This window comes from Argiope bruennichi, chromosome 1, assembly GCF_947563725.1.
Source record: "Argiope bruennichi chromosome 1, qqArgBrue1.1, whole genome shotgun sequence".
Lineage (NCBI taxonomy): Eukaryota > Metazoa > Arthropoda > Arachnida > Araneae > Araneidae > Argiope > Argiope bruennichi.
Window position 1 is genome coordinate 38,383,931 of NC_079151.1, and position 22,442 is coordinate 38,406,372.

Sequence of the window (22,442 nt, forward strand, 5' to 3'; positions counted from 1 at the left end):
TAAGAATATGATTGTTAAAGCTTTTCAATAATGATTTTAGCTGTATATGACTTTAATCAATTGTGAATGACAATATCATTAGTCCCTTCTTGTTTGAATCTGATTGTTAAAGCTTTTCAATAATGATGGTAATTATGTTTGACATAAATTTAAAAGCTTCAATTAAAAATAATACTAATATTTAACTTTATATTAAGTTAAATAAACTTGATAAAATCACTTTGATTTTTTAAAAATCATGGATCATAAAGCCAGTATTTAAGAAAAGCATAATAATAAGCATAGAATTCACTTAAAAAAATTAAGAATACTGAAATAATTGATATTAGAATTACCTGTCGGTAATCTTGCAAATGTTAGACCAAAAGACTACAAGATTATTGGAGATTCAATTAAAAAAATATGCTTTTTATAGCAAAATCGATTTTTAAAATATATAATATAAAAATCTTACGAAATCTTACAAAAATTACTACATTTATTCATTAAGACGACTTTTTGTTGGACAAGGAGAAAAGATGAAGTTCGCTGTCAGCTTTGGAAAGTTCCCATAGTTAGTTGTAATATAAATTTAGCAAAAGTCAAGTAAGATTTTGGTATTTTTTAGTATATATTTTCCAAATATATTGTTCTCAAAAATCATCTTTACATTACATCAAACAATTGTGCATGTATTTTTCAAGAATTTTCTTATGTTTCACAATAATAAAAATAATAAATTAAATAACTTTAGTAGAAAGAAATACATAGCAAGTTTTACGTAGTATATTGGCTGCTACTTCGGGAAATAAAATTGAACAAAAAAGCGGTATGTTAAAAAAATTAAGCAATTATAAAAATCTCAATATATATATATATATATTTTTAATTTTTACAAGAACTTTAAAAATAATTCATTATTTTTTTGTGGTGCACCAGTCATAGAGTACTATCCTGCATAAAATATCATTAAAATATAATTACAAACATTAAAAATTTAAAATTGTTTATATGATTCTGTGTCACCTCAACCAGTGACTGTTTCGATCTCTTCATAAAATGCGTATTTAAATTCTGTCGTAAAAATTTAGCGTTGAAGAGTATACTTGTCAAACAAAAGTATGTGTAATATGAAATTATGTTGTAATGAAATGATTTTTATTTTTTTTTATTTCAATATTCACTATTATTTGTTTACTTAAACTAAATATATAAACGAAAAAAAAAGCATAAAAATTAATTTATTATTCTTATTTACGGTTAGAGAATGGCCGTGAGCAAAGCATGATACAACGCATAATAACCTTTTATTTGTTCCTTTGATTTCGATTTTGCCTCACAAATTTTAAACATCTTGAAATTTAACTAATATGTTTGAATGTTTACTAAAATTGTAATCCAAACTGAAAATTGTCACTACTTATTACTCCTGACGAATAAACTCGTCATAACGCAAAATGTTGTACTTTATCCATGACGAGTATACTCGTCAAAAAAAGTTAAATGGTTAAACATTTATCATGTGATCATGTATTGATTTCATTTTTTGATTGAAACATATCGAAAATCAAACAGTCTTTAAAAAAAACTTATTTTTAATAATAAAATGCATTTTATCAAAAAAAATTGTTTTAAATATTTTTAAATACTATGTGGCCCCAAAATAACTTTTCTGTTTCTGATCTGAATCTAAAATTAATGAAAGAAATAAAACTAATCATATACATAATAAGCATGAGGATTTTAATTTTGGAAAAAAAGATCACAACAAAAAAATCTATAATAGAATTTGTCAACAATATCTGTAACACTGGGGAGAATTAAAAATATATCCTGATATTACCTTTGAGTATAAATTATTACACGTGCAACTTTTGTAATATATTAGTAAATATTTGTAATATTTTCCCTGCATCATCCATAGTATGCTTTTGAAATTTGGTTTCATTCTGTTCTTAAGTTTTACTTGAAGATGCTTAAAAGTGGCGAAATGTATTTTATGACCACCCTGAATATTTTATATAAATTATAAATTGTAACTTTCTCCTAAATTTCTTGGAAAAGAAATATATACATATATATAAATATATTTTACTTGCCAACTTTATACGAAGAAAATAAAACCCTTTTCAATCTTTCAGCTATCAATCCGTTGCGTCAAAAATTTAAAAATAATTCAAATGTAAAGAAACGGAAAGCAAAAAAAAGCTTTTTTAAAACAGGAATATGAAAAAAAAAAAAAAAGGAGGGGCTTTTTTTTTCTTTGTTCATAGTTATACGAAGTAAACTTTTATGTTTGTGTTACAGTTTACGGCGAGACGGAAAATCGCAGATATAAACCGAAAAGAATGGTTACGCGAATTGGTGGGAGGGAACAAAAATAATAATAAAAGAAAAAGTGAGGGATAGAAAAAAAAAAGAGAAAGGTTCTGAAAGCTAAATCAAACAAGCTATCGAGAATGTTTGGAGATCGGGGTTTTGTGTTCGCTTTTTTACTTTCGTGATGTATTTTATTTTTCTGTGTGAGCCATTGTGACACACCTCCCGTTCTTTAACAGTCACTCTCCACGTTTCTAAAGGGGCCGTACTCTGTTAGCAAAAGGAATATTTTAAGTTCTATATCTGATAGAAAATTTTTTAAAGAAGTTGTTACTAAAAATATATATAAAGAAACCTCCGAAAATTAACACTTCGCACTCGGATGGTGCCTCCCACTCACTATTCAAAACGGTGTATTATTTTGACGTTTTGTTCACTTATTTTTCAATTTTATTGTTAAAAACACTTACAGAACAAACAAAAAATATGTAGATTCATTTTTCAAAGAAATTAGAGTTAAAAAAAATTATGTATATTTAATTTTCAGATAAAGAAATCTTCATATTAGGTGCATAATTATGCATCGAATTACTTTTCTGAGTGCGAAGGGTTAAAATACTTCATAGAATAAATCAAATTCCCAAAAGCTCTCAGGATAAAGACGGATTTATAATGTTCCACGTAAAAGCGCATTTTTAGTTTTAAATTCTATTATTAGAAAAAACTTCTGCAGCTTTATATAGCTTAAGCGTTTCCTTAGAATGAAATTTAAAAAAAAAAACATTTCCTGGAAGATTGGTTCCCGGAAAGATATTTCGAAATCTATTTTCAGAAAAATCTTTTATATTGCAAAATTATAGCATCAAATATTATGAGTTTGTTTTCTATTATGGGAAATCTTAAATGTGTGAATAAAAATATGAAAGTTATTTCTTCAACTCAAAAGTAGCCGATTCTTAGAAAATAAATCAATTTTTTTAAAAAAATGAAAATTCCTTTAAAAGCAAATTCTATTTCTTAGAATCAAAAATAGAATGAATTTAGAATTCATTCTATTTTTTTCATATACGTTGTAATAACTGTGCAAATTAGGTTTTTATATTTTAAAAAAAGTTCTGGAGGTTTTCTGCTCGAATGCGGAGACGTAATAGATTTTGCGATACAAAAATATTGAGTATTTCGCTTTGTCAATATATTTTGTAAAGAATAATCAATACTACTTTTATTTTTCAAATTAAATTATTATTAAAATAAAATAAAGATAAAATATTTTGAAAAGCCCTGCCTTTTTCAGAAGAAACTGAATATTAAATTTTATGGAATGTAAAATGGGAAAAACATTTGTATTTTGGAAATAGTATGTACTCTTGTTAATAAGAAAAAGAGAAAATAATGCAAGAAAAATAATCGTCTGCATTCATCTTGAATTAGAAGAGATTTTAGCTCAACAGTCTTTATTGTAAATTCACAGTTTCTTAGAAATTTTAAAAATTAGATATTTAATTGTTACATTTTTAACAGCATGATACAATTCAACACGTAAGATAAGGCTTGTCGGATACGCAGCAGTCTAATTAAAAAAAACTTATTGTGCTTTTCTTAATGAAGTTTCGAAAGCTTATTTTAAAATACAATAGCCTCATTAAAATTTTGATTAGTTATTATCTCGTGGCTTATTGATTCTATTTGTTTGAAATTAATCTTGCATGAAGAATACTGAAATTTGTGCTTTCCCAATTTTCAAATGGAGAATGTTTATTTATTATCCCATAAATTATATTCTGAAATTAAATAAATTACTTAGAAACAAGACATGTAAACTAACCAACCCTTTCTTATTTCCTGATATATATTCGGGTTTTTTTTCAATGAAGAAATTAAAGCGTATTGAATAAAAAACAATATAAAATATTTTGACTATATCTCACATTACAAATATTTTTAAAAGAGTTTTTTTTAAACTATTGTTCGCTTTCAATAAAATGCATGAAACAACAATTTTTTTCGTAAATTTTAAATTTATTACGGTAAAAATAATTTTATTGATACAACCCAAAATCTAACTAGACAGCAAATTTATTACGGTAAAAATAATTTTATTGATACAACCCAAAATCTAACTAGACAGCAAATTTATTACGGTAAAAATAATTTTATTGGTACAACCCAAAATCTAACTAGACAACAAATTTATTACGGTAAAAATAATTTTATTGGTACAACCCAAAATCTAACTAGACAACATTCTTCAGGATATTAAATATCATAAAAAAAAAAAATTTTCAGAGTTGAATTTTGATTTTTTTTTATTTAATTATTCAGGGATCAAGTACTAATAATACCTGTGATCCCAGTTTTCACCACATCATAGTAACTACACACTCTTTTTAAAATAAATTCCTTCCCTTCAAAGGCTATCCAGAAAGTGATACGAATGTAATATGTGGTCGTCCCCTTAATTGGTCGGGCGGCTGGTTAAGGGAAAAAAGGGGCGCACGGAAAGTGGGATTCCTCCGTAAAGCCGCCCTCGCTATTCATCTGAGCTCTAAGTGGCGGTCGGACCTCCGGACCCCTTAATCCGAGGCCCTTTATCTCGGCCCCAAGGCCTCCGCTCAGTCAATTTAAACTCGCCTAATGCAGATGTATTACGACGCCGATGGGCTTTACACTAGAAAGAGCCCTTTGGTCCTTGTCAATGACAGCCTTTCGAAAAGGCGAGGGTTACCCGCTCCTTTGGCGATCAACACGCCAACTGGCCCACCTTTGTTCCCGCTTTACTTCAGGAGATATCGAAATTTTCCCTTTACAAAGACTGAGAAATAGAAGTTTTTATTAATTTATCGTACACGCAATTCGCAAGAAAATATATTGTAACAACCAAACAATCCTATGACTTTATTTAATGCATTCGAGTCCAAAAAATGAAAACATTTTAAGTATTATATATCTCAGTCCCGTGAATTTGAAAAGTTAAAGAAAGAACTACGCAAATGATATTCAGTATATGACTTTTATGTTACTGTGGCAGACCTTTATACGGAATATAAATATCTTCGAATATCGTTATCTTCCGGTAAATGTCAATATTTTCATAGTCTTTGAGTGAATGTTCAGGATATTTGCTAAGTGTCATTATTTCTTACTAATGCCAACAAATATCGACATTCAACATGCTTTGACTATGAATGTTGAATGAAAATGTTTTTGTGACGCTAAGGCGAAACTGTGACTTTTTAAAATCATATTGAATTACTAAAACATCATACAAATATGCATCAAAATATGAGAAAAAAAAGTAACCGCATATGCATATAAATTGAATCTAAAATTAGCATTTTCAATGAAGAAAGAAAATAATACTAATAAAAAAAAAACTGTTTGTCAGACTCGCTGTCTCTTTTATCAAAAGTTTAAAAATTCTTTTTACTTTTGTTGGCCGTTGTCCTCTTATGTGAAAGGTGGATAGTTAATGAGCATAACTGCCAGTCACAATAATTTATGTGACTTAGTTCTGCAGTGACTGGCTGTTACTAAAAATCTGCTGATTCCTTTGATTGATTTTTGATCAAAGTCATTTGATGTTTTTGTTTAAGGTTTTCTTGGTATACACCTAACCGATACATGTTGAAACTGTCAATAAATTTATCACTAGATCAAACGTCATAAAGTAGAAAAAACTTATGGACACTTATGGATACACTTATGTTTTTGTTTGATAACAAGACCATAAATCAATATCAACCGTTTATGCCGTTAACCTGTTGCACCGATGTTCACTAGTTCCATTTGTCATTTGTCAGATTACAGCTCAGCGTGAAGCTTATTTCTTAGGCAGAATCAAATAATGTATAGAATAAGTAAAATCAAATGTATATAATATAATTCAAAATCTAAAGTATCTTTAATGATAAAATATTGACCAAAAGCTGCTCAAGACCAACATATATAAAAAAAATTACTGAATTACATATAACTAAGAAGACAAACTGAAAAAATATCGCTCAAAATGGTACTTAATTATGTGAAATTATATAAAACCAGCAGAAGTGGTTTCCCCAACACTTTCTCGCATTCTCTCTAATAGAAACGTTATATAGAAAATGCCTATCATGGCATTGGCGTACAGTAGTTACGAAAAATTAACCTTTAACGTGAATTTATCATTTTTATTGAATCTATCGTTTGATTCTTGGCGAGTTTTTTGGCGATTAATCCCTGGCATGCTGTTAATAATATACGAAAATCGAATTTGTGTTTTAGAAGTGATTTTCCCTGCAGATCGAAATAAAAATCAGACACACAACTAAACTTGTAGTTACAAAATCTCATATCATATTTATATATTTAAGTCATTGCGACTCTGAGTTATTGCGTTACATGTTGTTAAAAGTACAGACCGAAAACCGGTCAATTCTTTATTGGACTTTGCTCAAAATTTGATAGATGCCTAAACTATAGATGTTAAATATGTGTACCAGATTTCATCCATCCAGCTATCTTCGGTTTGTAATTATCGTGTTAAATTATATTTGGGCAGCCGGAGAGACAGACTTCTGAGCGGATTTTGCTCAAAATCTGATAGAAATCTACAACTTTGTTATAAAGATCGTATAGCAAATTTCATCCGTCAAGATAAAGTCGTTTTTGTCACAGATGGACAGACAGACAGATAGACATTTTCCAAAAATGTGTTTTTCAAATTCAGGGGAGTCTGAAAAGCGGAGATTCATCAAAATCTCGAGTTCGAATTTTTTGACGATCTATCTATACTTATACAAGAAAGTAAAAATTGAGATACAATAAGATCTTCATTACTTATAAATCAAATAATTAATACAAATCAAAGAAACTTTGACAATTGATTAGAATTTTCGATTTCTTAATATAACGGGCTATAGACACGCAATACAGTTAGCATTTAAATCCACAACGGAAATCTGAATATCATGTTAGAAGCATTAGTAATGAAGCAGTTGTCAAACGTACGTGATACAATGACATCTTCAATACTTATAAATCAAATAATTAATACAAATCAAAGAAACTTTGGCAATTGATTAGAATATTTGTTTTCTTAATATAACGGGCTATAGACACGCAATACAGTTAGCATTTAAATCCACAACGGAAATCTGAATATCATGTTAGAAGCATTAGTAATGAAGCAGTTGTCAAACGTACTTGATACAATGACATCTTCATTACTTATAAATCAAATAATACAAATCAAAGAAACTTTGGCAATTGATTAGAATTTTTGATTTCTTGATATAACCGGCTATAGACACGCAATACAGTTAGCATTTAAATCCACAACGGAAATCTGAATATCATGTTAGAAGCATTAGTAATGAAGCAGTTGTCAAACGTACGTGATACAATGACATCTTCAATACTTATAAATCAAATAATTAATACAAATCAAAGAAACTTTGGCAATTGATTAGAATTTTTGATTTCTTGATATAACGGGCTATAGACACGCAATACAGTTAACATTTAAATCCACAACGGAAAGCTGAACATCATATTAGAAGCATTAGTAATGAAACAGTTGTCAAACGTACGTGATGTGAGGCAAGAACGGGTCAGACCACGTACGTGAGAATTTGTCAATCCTCGTGAAGTCATAGAAGTACATGTCAATATCCTGTAGCCTGAAAATTTAGTGAAGGATAGAGATTGAATAAATAGGACAGTGCTAATTTCAATATCATGCCATTTCCTGAAATCTAAGATGTAATTTAAAAGAACGAGATTATTGAGACTCTAATAAATCAATGTATATGAGCATTCACAATATTTAATATAAGGACATTTTGTAAACAATAAATGGAAAGGACTAACTAATGTTTATTCTATCCAATAATTTTTAACATCACATATATAATCAGAATCTGATAATATTCGAATAACATTACTCGCTGCAAACATGGCATTAAATTTTTAAACGCTGCCTTTTTTAACAAGGAATTTTGATTAAACAAAGAGTCATTAAATGAACAATATTCCTCAGATATCATAAATGTTTTTAACAAATGGCTTTTTATTGTATTGCAGATATTAGTTTCTTTTTGAAGGAATGAATAATGTATATGTTTAATAAAAAGGTCGTATGCCAACGGACGTACCTACTGAGGATATCTATGAGGTTTAGTAAAATTTTAAAATAAAACATCAGAATGACAACTTTGGAATAAAATTTCTAAAATTTTATGATTGATTTACATTATGTACAAATTATATTTAAAAAAATATTATATATATAATTGAATAATTTGTAACAAAAATTTCAAAAATATGTACGAAAAATAATTTGAGTTCAATAATTTATTTTATAGTAAAGCAAATAAGCATTATTTATATTCTTTAAAAATATTTTGTAAGGAATAATTTCTGACCGAATTGTAAATTGATCTGAAAGTTTATTGTATGAAAGGTCCATGATATAAACGGAATGCAAAAATTAACTTTGAACTTGTCATTTTTTCATTGACTTATAATAAATTATTACCAATTTATGGACACAAGAAATTCACAGGTGCGTGTGCCAAAATTGTCCTCTGTAACTCGCAGCAAGGTCACACAAAATATCCGAAACTCTTTAAAAATCGGAAAAAGATTTGTATCTTCTAAATGAATTAATTTTAGACTAAGGATTGTGTTCCTGAAAACTGTGTTCCAACACACAATTTTTACTTTTGTAACAATTCATTACTTCATTTATTTTGTGACAATTCATTACTTCATTTATTTTGTGACAATTCATTACTTCATTTATTTTGTGACAATTCATTACTTCATTCATTTTGTGACAATTCATTACTTCATTCATTTTGTGACAATTCATTACTTCATTCATTTTGTGACAATTCATTACTTCATTCATTTTGTGACAATTCATTAGTTCATTCATTTTGTGACAATTCATTACTTTATTCATTTTATGACAATTCATTCATTCATCTTTTATGACACAATCATTTTTACTTATGTGACAATTGTCTGCTGACGTATGTAGCACCTCGCTGGAGATTTTGTAATAAAAGCATCTCAATGTGCGTGGCACATCGTTCCACCACGAGTAACAAACTTCCCTGATTTCAGGCTTGCTAATCTGATTACCCTTTAGAATATTCACGCAGATAATATAATCGTCAAACAGGAAAATATCTTTAAAAAACATTATAATATTAAAAAAAACAAGCCGCACTTAACAAGCCACCATGTTTAATGTTTTAAAATAAAATGTAAAACAAAAAGTATAATTTCAATAATATATATATGTTTTCTATTTATACTCAACAAAACCTAACTCATATGCCAACCAGCAATAAGAAATTTCGAATGGTAACCCTGTACTTGGACAGAAAAGAGAGCACGCCTGTGTGTCGATCCTAAGCTAGAAGGATTGAGACCTTTCCCGTGCCCACAATGCATCATGGGTAGAATAGCATTCACCCCCTCACATTACAACACAAGAATACAGAGGGGGGGAGGGGCGCTTGTTAGTTTAATAAAGCCAATAGAGACCATAGGTCTTCCGATTTCTGTTTTTTTTTAAACATTTTTTTACCTTCTTCACTTCAGTACAAATATATTTCTTATCGTCAGATCCTCTCTTTACTTATTTATTTATTTTTTCCGACCTAGGAAGTCTTTTTAAGATTATGTGCCGGGGTGGTGTTTTGAAAAGAACCTAAACTCTCCTCACACACAGGATTCTGCAGAGGAGAAATTTTCTTCCTCCTTCCCTAAAAAGGAAGTTTTTCCACAGCGGTATTTATTCAATGGTTTTACAGCACAACGGCGCTCGCGATCTTTGGTGAGCTAGTGCATTCTTTTTACATGCTGTAAGCACGCGGCAACGATCCATCTAGATTTAAGAAAAGTTCACTAGCAGAGGAGGAAAAAAAAAAAAGAGATATAAAGAGGGCTCTGGAAGGTCTCTTTCTTGTCCGTAAATACCTGCACTCTATTGCTATCTTAAGATTATAAATGCCGTAGGATTAGGGAAAGAGTCGTTGCGCAGTCATAGCCCCTTTGTTTGTTTGTTTACACCTCGGAGAGGTGGAATTTGAGTTCAGACCCTAAGGAGGAGTCATTTGTGAGGAGGGAAGAAATCAAGGGATTTAGAGGAGAAGTTGGCTTTGAAAGAATGGGTATGAATACATTAGGTACAGGGTGAGAACTCGTCGTTAACCCACCACCTTCTCAATATTCAAAACTGTTTCGCATAGGTTTGGAAGGGTTTAGTAGGAGATATTGTATTGAGAGCGAAAAAGAAAAATGTATACTGCAAACAAGTATATATTTGTATACTTGTTTGTAAAATGTATAATGCATATACGGAAATACAAGTGTTTGCTGGCCACAAAAATTTGACAAAAAGATTCGAGTGAATTTAGTTGGGGAAATTGAATAAATACAAATTAAGAAAAATGTATACTGCAAATTTGAATAAAAGTATGCATTTATAAACAAACTCGCCCTCATTTATATATGAGTACAATTATAAAATGCTATAAACAATGCGAGAAAGGAAATACTAGTGTTTGCTTACCACAGAAATTTGACAAAAGATTCCAGTGAATTTAATTGGATAAACTGAATTCAGACATAAAAAAATGTATATTGCAAAATGTATGCACACTTTATAAGCAGTCTCATCTATCTTTAGACATGAGTTGAAATATATAAGCCAATTTTTCGCAATGTTTATAAAATGCTATAAAATAATGCGAGAAAAGGACACAAAATTTGACACAAGATGTCAGTGAATTTAGTTGGAGAAGTTGCATTCAGACATAAAAGGAATATGTATATTGCGAATGTCAATAAATGTATGCAAATTTTATAAATAAGCTTACTTTCTTTAATTATGAGTTTAATTATAAACGATGTTTATGAGATGCAATGAATTATATGTACAAAAGAGAAATACAAATATTTGTCTACCTGAAAAATTCAACAAAAGATTCAATGGAGTTAAGAGAAATCATCTTTAAGAGAGATGAAGAAATACCAGTATTACATGTTGGGAATTTTCAAAGTTACAAGATCTCCATATTTAGCTATTTTATTCTATCTCATCGAGGAAGGTATACTGAATAGGCTTAAGAAATTATAAGAAGCACAGTCATATATGTTGCATAATTGTTGTTGCTATGTTGCATAATTGTTGTTGCTATGTTGCGTAACAAAGTTCTAATTCTTATCCATAAAAAAAAAATGTTTGATTAAACCAAATTTTTGATCGATAGCTTCCAATTAATTTCTTAGAAGTGGAAATCAAAAGAATGATTTTAACATTGAGAGTGATAGTTAAACAATGAATTAGCTGTATTTAAGTATGAGATAAATCACTTGTCTGTATAAAGACACATGATTTATCCTATTTACTACAGAGGTCTAGTAAAAATTAATGTATAATAAAAGTGTTTGTTCCGTAAAAGTAGTTTGGAGCAGAGAAATGTTTAAATCTCAAATACTCATAAGAGCATTCAGCATCACGCGCCATATCAAAATGATTGTACTGCCATATGTTTGCGGCATAAATTTCAAATTCGAAAACATTAGTAGATTAAAAATTTTGCGAATAAAAAAACGTAATTGGCAAATAGGGGGGGAAACTAGAAATCAAACTTTACATAGCATTCTGTAATGTCACCTGAAAATCTAAATGCATTTATGCAATCATAGAAAGTATAATTGTTCAAAATCTAATTTTTTATTAGATTTTAATTAAAGACATAATTTCTGTCGTACGAAAATTATGCTTAGTTTGGAGAATTTGTTAGAAAATAATTTATTATAATAATTTTTAATTATAATACTTATTATTTTAATCACATTATAAATTATAATAATAAATAATGCTTAAATATTTGGTTTAAATGCATATTTTTTTAACGTTAATTCTTGGATTATACATTGCATCAATTACTTTGAAACTATTGAATTGTTGTTCGATACGAATAATACTGGGTTTGTAAACATTTTGTGTTCATAATAGATGATGGTTTGTATCTTTTATCTTTGTTAAGACGTGTATAAGGGAAAAAATCATTTGTAATACATTTATTCCACATTTCTATGTGAACTTGAGAATGTTTTTCGAAATTAACACTATTGGTATAGCCATGCTATTTTCTATCAGTGAAAACTGATCCCCTTTTTTTCTAAATATGAATCAGTTACTTTTAATTTCGGAATAATATAATATTTCGAAGAATAATATTTAATTAACTTTTTAAAATAAATTATACTAAATGAAATAGCAGAAAAATATCATGGTTCAGTGTATTATAATATACTCATTGCTTTGAAAACAAGACAAACATTTCTACTAGGGATTGCAATACCGGTATACCGGGATACCGAATACCGGTATTTTGAGCCATTTGTACAATTTTGTAATGCCGGTATTCACAAGTTTAAATACCGGTTTTTCGGTATTTACTAGAAATTTTTAAAATTGTCTCCACTATATGTTCAGAGACTCAAAGAATTCTGTTCAGTTATCGAAGATTATGATGACACTAATGTCGATAGGGAAGAGAAATTGTCTCTTGAACAAAAATTAGAATTAGCAATAAATAAGAAAATTTCAACGAACCAAAATACAATACAGAAATCAGCTATATCCAAAACCATCCGATAGGAAATCGATTTATTTGAAGATGAGAGATTTAGAGGTAAATACTTGGAAAAAGTATATCGCGCATGGCTAACAGTACCACTAACTATCGTAGATGCCGAAAGAACGTTTTCGACAGCTAGTAATTTTTGCACAAAATTACTTTCAGGCTTAATTAAAGTACAATCGATGCATTATGTTTTTTAAGATCGCATTTCAAAAATTTGTATTAGTACCACAGATTGAATAGTGATATTTACAATTTTTTGTGATTTAAATAAATAGGTTTTTCTTTTATTTTTTTGTGATTCTTTATATACTGTTATAATTTATAAGTTACAAATTATTTTTTGTGATATTTACCCTTTCTAATAAAACTGACAAATAAAATAAAGAAACACCTGTGTTTTCTTTCTTTTTCTAAAATTTCTAATAACGGTATTAAAACCGGAATCCCGGTATTAAGATCTAAAAAATACCGAATACCGGTATTGTAATTTTGGTCCGGTATTGCAATCCCTAATTTCTACTTAAACAATTATCAAGCATTTTAATCCACGAATAAAAGAAATCAACCAAAAATTTACTCTGAATTTATAAATAAATAGTTTGTCGTTCCATTCCACTATCCAATTTCAAAAAGGTTGAATAAAATAAAAATTCTAAAAAAGAAAAAAAGAAAGAAAACGAAACAATAGAAGGAAAAAAAAAAGGAGCTGAAATAAAACAAGCAAACTTTGAGAACAAAGAGAGAAAAAGAAGAGAAATCCAACCTCCACACATAACATTCACAACCCCTCTTTTCTGTCACTATGCTTTGTTTCTAGTCCATCAAACATCCCATTCCCTTTCTTTTCGGGGAACGAAGAAAAAAAGTTTTTGGAAAACCCCCACACATTTATCTATCTAAATAACTTAATCAGGGTGGCATCGGGCAAGTTGAAATTTATAACGGAAAACCTCGTTCTTTTATATTATCTATTCAGTCATGTATTTTTTTCTTTCCTTTTCTTTTTTCCCTTTTCCTGCCGTTCACTAAAAGCGTATATCTGGGCCACTTAAGCTAAATAGTAGTTTGCCTTGCGTCTTAGAATCCCGGTCTCATCCGCATCTTCACGGATGGACTAAAACGGCAGAAGGGAAATTTACGTCATCTCTTCTTTGACGAGCCGAGATAGCCCATTCCTTTCGAAACTGAAGCTCTTTTTTTTCCCGCCCTGCTCTTTGTTTCTGGTGGGGGTCTTCCTAATATTGAATTACAGAAGCCATACTCGGTTATTGTTTGCCGTTGAATGTGATAAGTGATTCAATGTTATTGTTTTGTTGTTGTTGTTAGTAATGTTGGGTAGTGGTGAGATGTTATGTATGACGAATAAATAAATAAACTAATTAATATAGAATAAAATTGTTCTATATTAATTTTTTAATACATTTTATACAGCTCAATCGGAATTTTATCAAAATGATATAAGATATTTTACTTTAAAAAATCAATCATTCCATTATGCGAAATTGTCAATTACATCAATGGAAAAAAAAATGTTTTGAGGACTGATAAAGTAGTGTTGTTGATTCTAATACTCACACAAAGCCAAATTACACAAAGTGTTAAAGAGATTTTTTTTAGAATCTTGCAATTTTATTATTAATAATAATGGTAGAATTTCCCTTTTTAAGCTTCTTTGTAGCTCTTTTTTTTAACTCTCTTGTATTATAAACATACAATAGAAAGTACTGGAATTGTAAAAAAAAATCTACACTGAAAATTTTCATAAAACAGCCTTTTAGATTACTCAAAACACATTTTTTTTTTATCTGTAACTCAATGCTTTAAGCCAGACAGATGGAATTTTGTATATGGCCTGTACATCAACTTTTTCATTTTCTGTCAAATTTTGAATAAATGTCCATGAGTTGGCAATTTTCAGTCTTATTTGTTCATCATGTAAACATGGTAGCTCAAAAGCCCAATTGTTTAGAATAAACAGAATTTGGTATGGGATCTTGTTATTAAAAACTATTGTTCTGTAAAAAAACTTTGTTTTTAATCAGTCGGGGAAAAAAGGATCTAGATGCATGTTTTTCTGCCCTGAAGCACAAAACGCTTATATACAAAACTTTGAAATACTGGTTTTCTCGTGCAAAACACCATATACGGACCAAGAGACCAAGGTACAGACCAATAAAAGACCAAAGATATCGAAGAAATCAAGTGTTAAAACCACGATCAAATGGTTCCAAATTAAAATAATATCAAAGCTTAAAGTTCACTAACAGATTTCTAATCAAATTTCTTCATAAAACCTGATTCGTAAAAAATATTAAATCTAAACTATTATTATTAAGTATATTTCTAAGGTGTCCTGAATAGTTTTATAATAAGTCATCAATAATCAGTTCTTTGATTATTTTCAGTTTTTATATTAAAAACATCACCAATTGACGACTGTATCAGTTGGGTTAAAAAATGTATATGCATACACAGATTCTGATTAGTATATTTCAATATGTACTGTAAATATTATAAATCATGTTACTCATATTAATATGTTAATTATGAAAGAATTGTACAAAAATAAATAATTGAGATATTATAACATATTAAAATAGCTAATTTAAATTCTAAACACTTTCCTTCTTTTCAATCTACAATTAACATATTTAATATGTTGTATAACAATTATTTTATTCTTAATTCCTTATCGTTTTTGAAAAAAAAAATTAACTTTCCAAATATATGCATATCTCTAAAGCATGACGAATGTTGTTCTAAAAATAACTGATCATATTGTAATCACCAAGGAATATTATTCTCTAAGGGGAAAAATATTTTTAGAAAAGCATTTTCGTAAAACTAGTTAAACAATCTTAAAATGTGTCCCCTAATTAAGAATAATAAGCAATATTTATTGAATAATTTACTAAAATATGTTGTATTGGAAGATTAAGTTTGTAACTTCATAGATAAAATCAGGTTAAAAGATGTAAAAATTGGTAATCTGAGTTTTGTTTACACGCAAAATGTATCTCTTAAAATTTTATACTTAGATGAAAATTAATGGAATCAATGTCCTATTTTAAAGAGTTTAATAAGTTTATCCTTAATTTAATTTAAATCAAATTTTAAATGATTTTAAAATTTATTTTAATTTTTTCTATTATTTATTCTTTTATAATTCAAAAATTTGTAAATATATAAATTAAAAAGGGAACAAATTTTATTTTGGAAAATAAAACGAAATTCAAATTAATGTCATTGTATTTACACCGACATGTTCAAGATAAATTTTAATAGAAAATGTTAAATAATTTATCTTTCAATGACATTTTTATTTAATAATTGAATTCGCCATCGTTTTCATCAAATCGTTTTACGTCAATAATGCCATTACATTGAAATGTGTGGCATTATTGACTTAATGCATTGAAATGTGCATTGAAAGTTAATTAAAAAAATTAAGTCAATAGTGAAATTTTATAAAAGCGCAAACAATTTACCAACACTTTCCATTATAACACTGAATTAGCTATTAATTTATGTTACTCTTTTCGTCGATATATTCAATATCAATTTTAATAATAAATAATAAATTATTTAGCATTTTATAATATATTTCACTTTAATTGCATTCACTCGATTGAGGCAGCATTTTACGTCAATTTTTCTCATTGCAAAAATATGCACTGAAAGTTAATTGCAGAAAATTAAGTCAACATCGAAATTTCATAAAAGCGCAAATAACTTAACCAACACCTTTCATTATAAGACTGAATTAGCAATTAATTTATGCTGCGCTTTCCTGTTGCAGGCATCGGAAAGATGCTCCACCATCCCATAATGAAATTTTCAAAGGGCGGATTTCAAAAGCCCTTTTATTAAAAAGCTAAAAGACGCAAATTGCGAAGAAGCCTAACAAAACTGTTAAATAATTGGCTTCCATTCACTTAATAAGTTTGAAGCCGCATTAGCTTCATATTAATCTCGCCTTTAATATTTCCTATATAGTAAAATAAAGATACCAGCAACATTGAAGTGATAAATTAATGCAGTATTTGTAGAAATAAGCTTGTGATTGCGAACCGTTTCATTGGTATTTAAATGGCGAGATCTAAAAGTATAGCTACAATTCTAATAATTTAATTACGATCATAGCAAAATTGGAAGAGTTTTTTTTTTCTTTCTCTTCGAAATACAGATTAGCGTATGATATCCATTTTTGAAATGAAACACAGCATTACAAATAGTTTAATATCCTTTGAAATAATTTCAATTCCTTTCTGTGAGTAATGAGTTTTACTCGTCGGTAATATTGAGAGAGTTTTCATTTGTTTTTCTGCGATACTTAAGTGCATTGCTGTTCTAAAGCAATTAAGCATGTAATGGTTGAAGTTTTGATAAGTGTGTCTCTGAGGGCTTTAATTGTACATAACAATCCAAAACACATTAATTGAAATAGTTTTTTATCCACTTCTAAGAACGTAAATCGAATAGAGGAACACCAATTTCCGAATACATATTTCTGAATATCTTTTTTGACTTAGCAGATTAATTTTAAACGTTTTCCTGAGCTTACATATGTTTGAAAAATATTTTATTACGAATTTTATTTAAAAACGTAAGCTATTTACTTAATTGGTTAATCGATGAAATGTGTAAAGGGAAATTAGATTGGAAAAATGTTTCATCGTGGGATTTTGAGAATTATGTAAATTTGCTTTTTAATTAAGCTCTTCCAAGGGTTAATGTAATTTCACAGTTTTCAAGGGAAAAAAGTAGCTAGTAGATTATTTCTTTTACTAATTAGTTTGCTAAATAATACTCATTTTTCATATTTCAGCAAATGAAAACTTGTTTAAATGAATTTTATGTTTTGAAACAAAGCAAAAATGTGTATTAAACTAATGGACCAATTAATTATATTCACTAATTAATTTTATAAAAATATTTATGAATTAATGTCAGTTTTGCAAGTGCATCACTCAGGCAGAACCCCGTAACTTTAAACTCTCGTTAATCTGCTTCCATGCTTGTGGGTACGATAATTTAAAAACATTGTAAGTTAAAAGTATTAAATTTGGAATATAATTTTAACTTCAAAATTAGCAATTTTAAACAAAATCCATCAAAGAGAAAAAAAATTGCGAGTTACTTCGTTCGTGTTTTTCTGAACGTAGAGATTAAAAAACATAATGATCCAGATAAATGAAATTTGGCAGGGATTCAGAACGGGAATTGTAAAAAAAATATAATATTTTGCATTAAATCCTTCATTAGGTTGATTTTCTGCCAAATTGATTATTTATGTGCATATAAAAATGGAAACTCTAAAACGTGGAATTTTAGAATGTGTCCATTATACTAAAATTGTAAATGACTGCCAAAATTGCTCCGAATCTATATGGCCTTGTTATCACTATGTTTTATAAGTTGAAAGAAAAGAAGAAAGAAACAAAGAAAAAGAAAATTAAACATTATCTTAAAGTAGCAAATATTTTGCCATTATTATTTTATTTTTTGTACTTTTACTAGTGTTGTTCATGTTTAATGTAAAGTTGGAAGTTATAACTTTGAAATAAGTTATGGAAGTTTAGGATAATTTTTTGAATAAAACTGACATTCAACAATATTTCTCGGTAATTTTCTCCATGAAATCACACAGTTGTATATTATTATTGAAAAAAATGAATTTAAGCTCTTTAAGATACTTAATAATTAGCTATAGATAATTAGAACCTTTTATAGTCTCATTAGTAAAATAGGGAAATAAAAATGCAGCTGAAATTTCGAAGCTGTTTTGTCTTTCTGAATAAACAGTTCCTATCTACCGAGATTAGTATTTGTTTCAGCAGATATTTTTAAAAGAAAATATAAAATATATAGCAATAAAACTTAAATAAATTAATAAATCTTCAAATAATTTTCTATAGATCTGGCAACAAATGACTGCGGATTTTGTCGATAGATGGTTTAGGTCGGTAGAAGATGTTTCACCGGCGTGTTCAAAGCACATAGCCAATAATATTTTCTTGTTGCCAGGAATTTCACCTTTAATTAGTAAAAAAAAAGCATGAATTAGATAGTTAGTTTCGTTTTTATCCCAATTTAAAAATGAACAAAACGCGTATTTCATATATATTTTATCATATTATTTCTGAAAAGGCAGGAATATACTGCAAGCATTCAAGAAGTTATCAGATACGTACGGAAATGAAGTCATAAAAGAAAGGTAGTATTAAAATTTGTATCCAAATTTCATGTTAATGATTTTCACACAAAAATGCGCAACGATCTATCCGTCCAGTTAAAATTAATGACATCCATATTAAGGCCATTATCAGTTCAGATCGCCATAGCATAACGCGTGACAGTACAAATAAATTCAATTCTCGCATACAGGCATACAAAAATAAATTAAACAGCTTGGTTGTGCAAGAAATTTGATATGTGAGTCTCTCATCTGCTAAGGAATACATTAGATGCAATGCATTAGCATATGTGATACTCTTCCTAAACATAATAAAATTTATCCATTTCTGAAACGACTGATTAATATCGACGAAAAGTGGATGATGTATAACAACATTAATTGGAAAATATCATAACTGTAGCAGGATGAATGAGTTTAAATAGCATCAAAAGTTAAGATTCGCCCTAAAAGGATTGTTATGAATTTGGTGGGATTATAAAAGAATAATGCACTCTCAATTTTTTAAAGAAATTAAACGTTTAATGCCAACATCTGATGATCAAACTAATGTTACATTTCAAGAAACGAGGCCAGAATTTCCTAATCTTAAGAATATTGTTTTCATTATGATAAGACAAAGACCTAAGTGCCTGTGTCACTAGTCAAAAATTATTAAAGGTGGGTAAAGGCCCGGACTTTGCGCCTCAGATTTTTATTTATTTCGCTCAATGTAGAGCTTATTAATTGATTAAATGATCGAAATTTTAATGACGCTGATAATGTAAAATATCCTTTAATTCAGTTTTTTTTTTTTTGAGAAAATTATGAATTTTATGAACATGGAATTATGATTCTGCGTGAAAGATGGCAATAGGCCTAGGAAAAAACGAACAATTAATAATTTAACCAATTTATATTTTTAAGTAAAAATTTTGAGTTTCATTTTTATTTAAAACCCACAATCACTTAGTTGCCAATCAAATAGTGTTAAATTATTTCATCTTTCTTAACACGATTGCTACAGAATTTCTAGAAGAATTGTAACACATGATAAGGATAATTGACAATTATAAAAAATAAATTCATTCAATCGTAAACAAAATTACATAGTTTTTTTTTTCTGCTCGTTTACTCTTTAACTTGAATTTATGAATAAAATTATCTCTTCAAATAAGGTAATCCGTGACATTAGCGTTACTTTTATCTGAAGGTTCTAGCTCAAAAGTTGATTTGAAAAATGCTCAGGTATGGTTTGATATATGAAACAATACACAATTAAATCATAATTCCATTTACTTTGATATTCTTCTAAACTATTTCTCACAGTGTCATAAATTCCCCGGCTCAGTCATAATTTGCATACGGCCCCCATATTCCGGATACGTCCAGGCGATTGTTTAACACCGGAATCCTGCCTCTTCATCACACTTTCCACTTACGGGACATTGCCGGACGGAAGTTTATGGCTAGGCCTAAAGCCCCAACACTCCCCCTACGCTTTACAAAATACAATAAATCAAGGCCTCCTCTCGGGGTTCCCTAATGTTTGGAGGAAAGGGGAGGTGAAAACAATGGCCCTGAAGCTTCCCCGTGCATAAAAGGATGCTTGACTAAGATGCTCATACACAGTTTATCACTTCAGGTGTGAAGGCCATTGTGCCGGACGCTCCACCCTCATCGCAAATCCCTTTAATTTACCAAGAGCTCTGACTCAGCCTCTATACACTAATATAATTAAAGGAATGCAGTGGGTTCTGGGTGACGCCAAAGCAACATTTATTTTTAAAAATATAAAGATTTCATTAATGAAATATACCTTTATTTCCTTAATATAATCATTATTCAAGTTGTATAAGTACCGTTAAAGTTTTAGCAGTAGAATGTCATTAAATAATTATTTTAATTCTATTTGCTTTTTCTAAAATTCAGAAGGCTGATTGCTCAAGAAGAAATTTCGTGAAGTAGGAAAACGTTTCATAATTATGTGGGCTTCATTGGCATTTAGGTGACAAAATAAAATTCCTGTTACATACACATTGTGTAATAATCAAATAAGAGTATTCCATATTGGTTAGTATACAAAATTTTAAATTGCGTTGAAAAATGTTGCATTTAAGTAAAGAACTCTTATTAATTAATATCAAAGGCATTTATTAATAAATAAAGAAAAAAACGGCTAGAATCTTTCTTACTATTTATGAGAGGTACTTTAAGGACTTCTAGATGATAAATTCAGTTAAAAAGCTGTATTTGTAACAACAAATGTCTTCAATACAATATTTGTAACAAAAAAAAATGTCTTCAACACAGTATTTGTAACAAAAAAAAAATGTCTTCAACACAGTATTTGTAACAAAAAAAAATGTCTTCAACACAGTATTTGTAACAAAAAAAAATGTCTTCAACACAGTATTTGTAACAAACAAGTGTCTTCAAAACAGTATTTGTAACAAAGAAATGTCTTTAACACAATATTTATAACAAACAAATGTTTTCAACACAGCATATTTGCAACAACAAAAAAAAAAACCCTTTTAACATAGTATATTTGCAACAAAAAAAAATGTCTTCAACATGGTATTTTTAACAAAAAAAAAAAAAAATGTCTTCAACTCAGTATTAATTCAAATCTATACATCTAAATTCTTAGTCGGTGCTCTTAATCTTTGGTCTTTTATTCTTTGGTTATTATTTCTTTTATTACATTTTTAGTTTTTAGTTAAGGAAATTATGACCCAATTCCTTATCATTCTGATATCAGTGTTTGGTATTAAGAGAGATTTCATTTCTAGAATATTCCTAGTAAAACTTTATCATACTGATTGCTATATATATATATATATATATATATATATATATATATATATATATATATATATATATATATATATTGGCTTCCAAAATGCTTCATTTATATTGCCCCCTTAATACAAATTAAACACGTGAAGAGGTTGAGCAATTTTATTACTAAAGTTACTACTAATGTTTACTGTTAGAGGGTAAAGATAATTGCTTCATGCTCTGCGCTGTCCATTTTCACCGTAGTTACATCACATCTGAACAACTGAAAGTAGTTAATTGCTTTATGAAATCAATTTTTTTTATCACTTTCAGGAATTCAAATATTTGGATAATCGAATGTCTAAATCTACAATCTGTGTAAGTCTAATTTCGAAATGGAATCCCACTTCAGTGACAGAATTCTATTTTTGTTTAAGATCGGACAGAATTCGACTGATCTAAATTATTTACTAAGACCAAGTCAATGTACAACACCCTCTTTTTTTCTAACTTTCTAAACATATTAAATAATACAT

The 22,442-nt window shown here is 28.6% G+C and overlaps 1 protein-coding gene across 2 annotated transcripts in view; it reads right to left on the bottom strand.

Moving 5' to 3' along the window:
• The window catches only part of LOC129964736 (LIM domain only protein 3-like), a 161,415-nt gene that overhangs the window by 73,240 nt on the left and 65,733 nt on the right, over window positions 1–22,442 (bottom strand). The window lies entirely within an intron of this gene.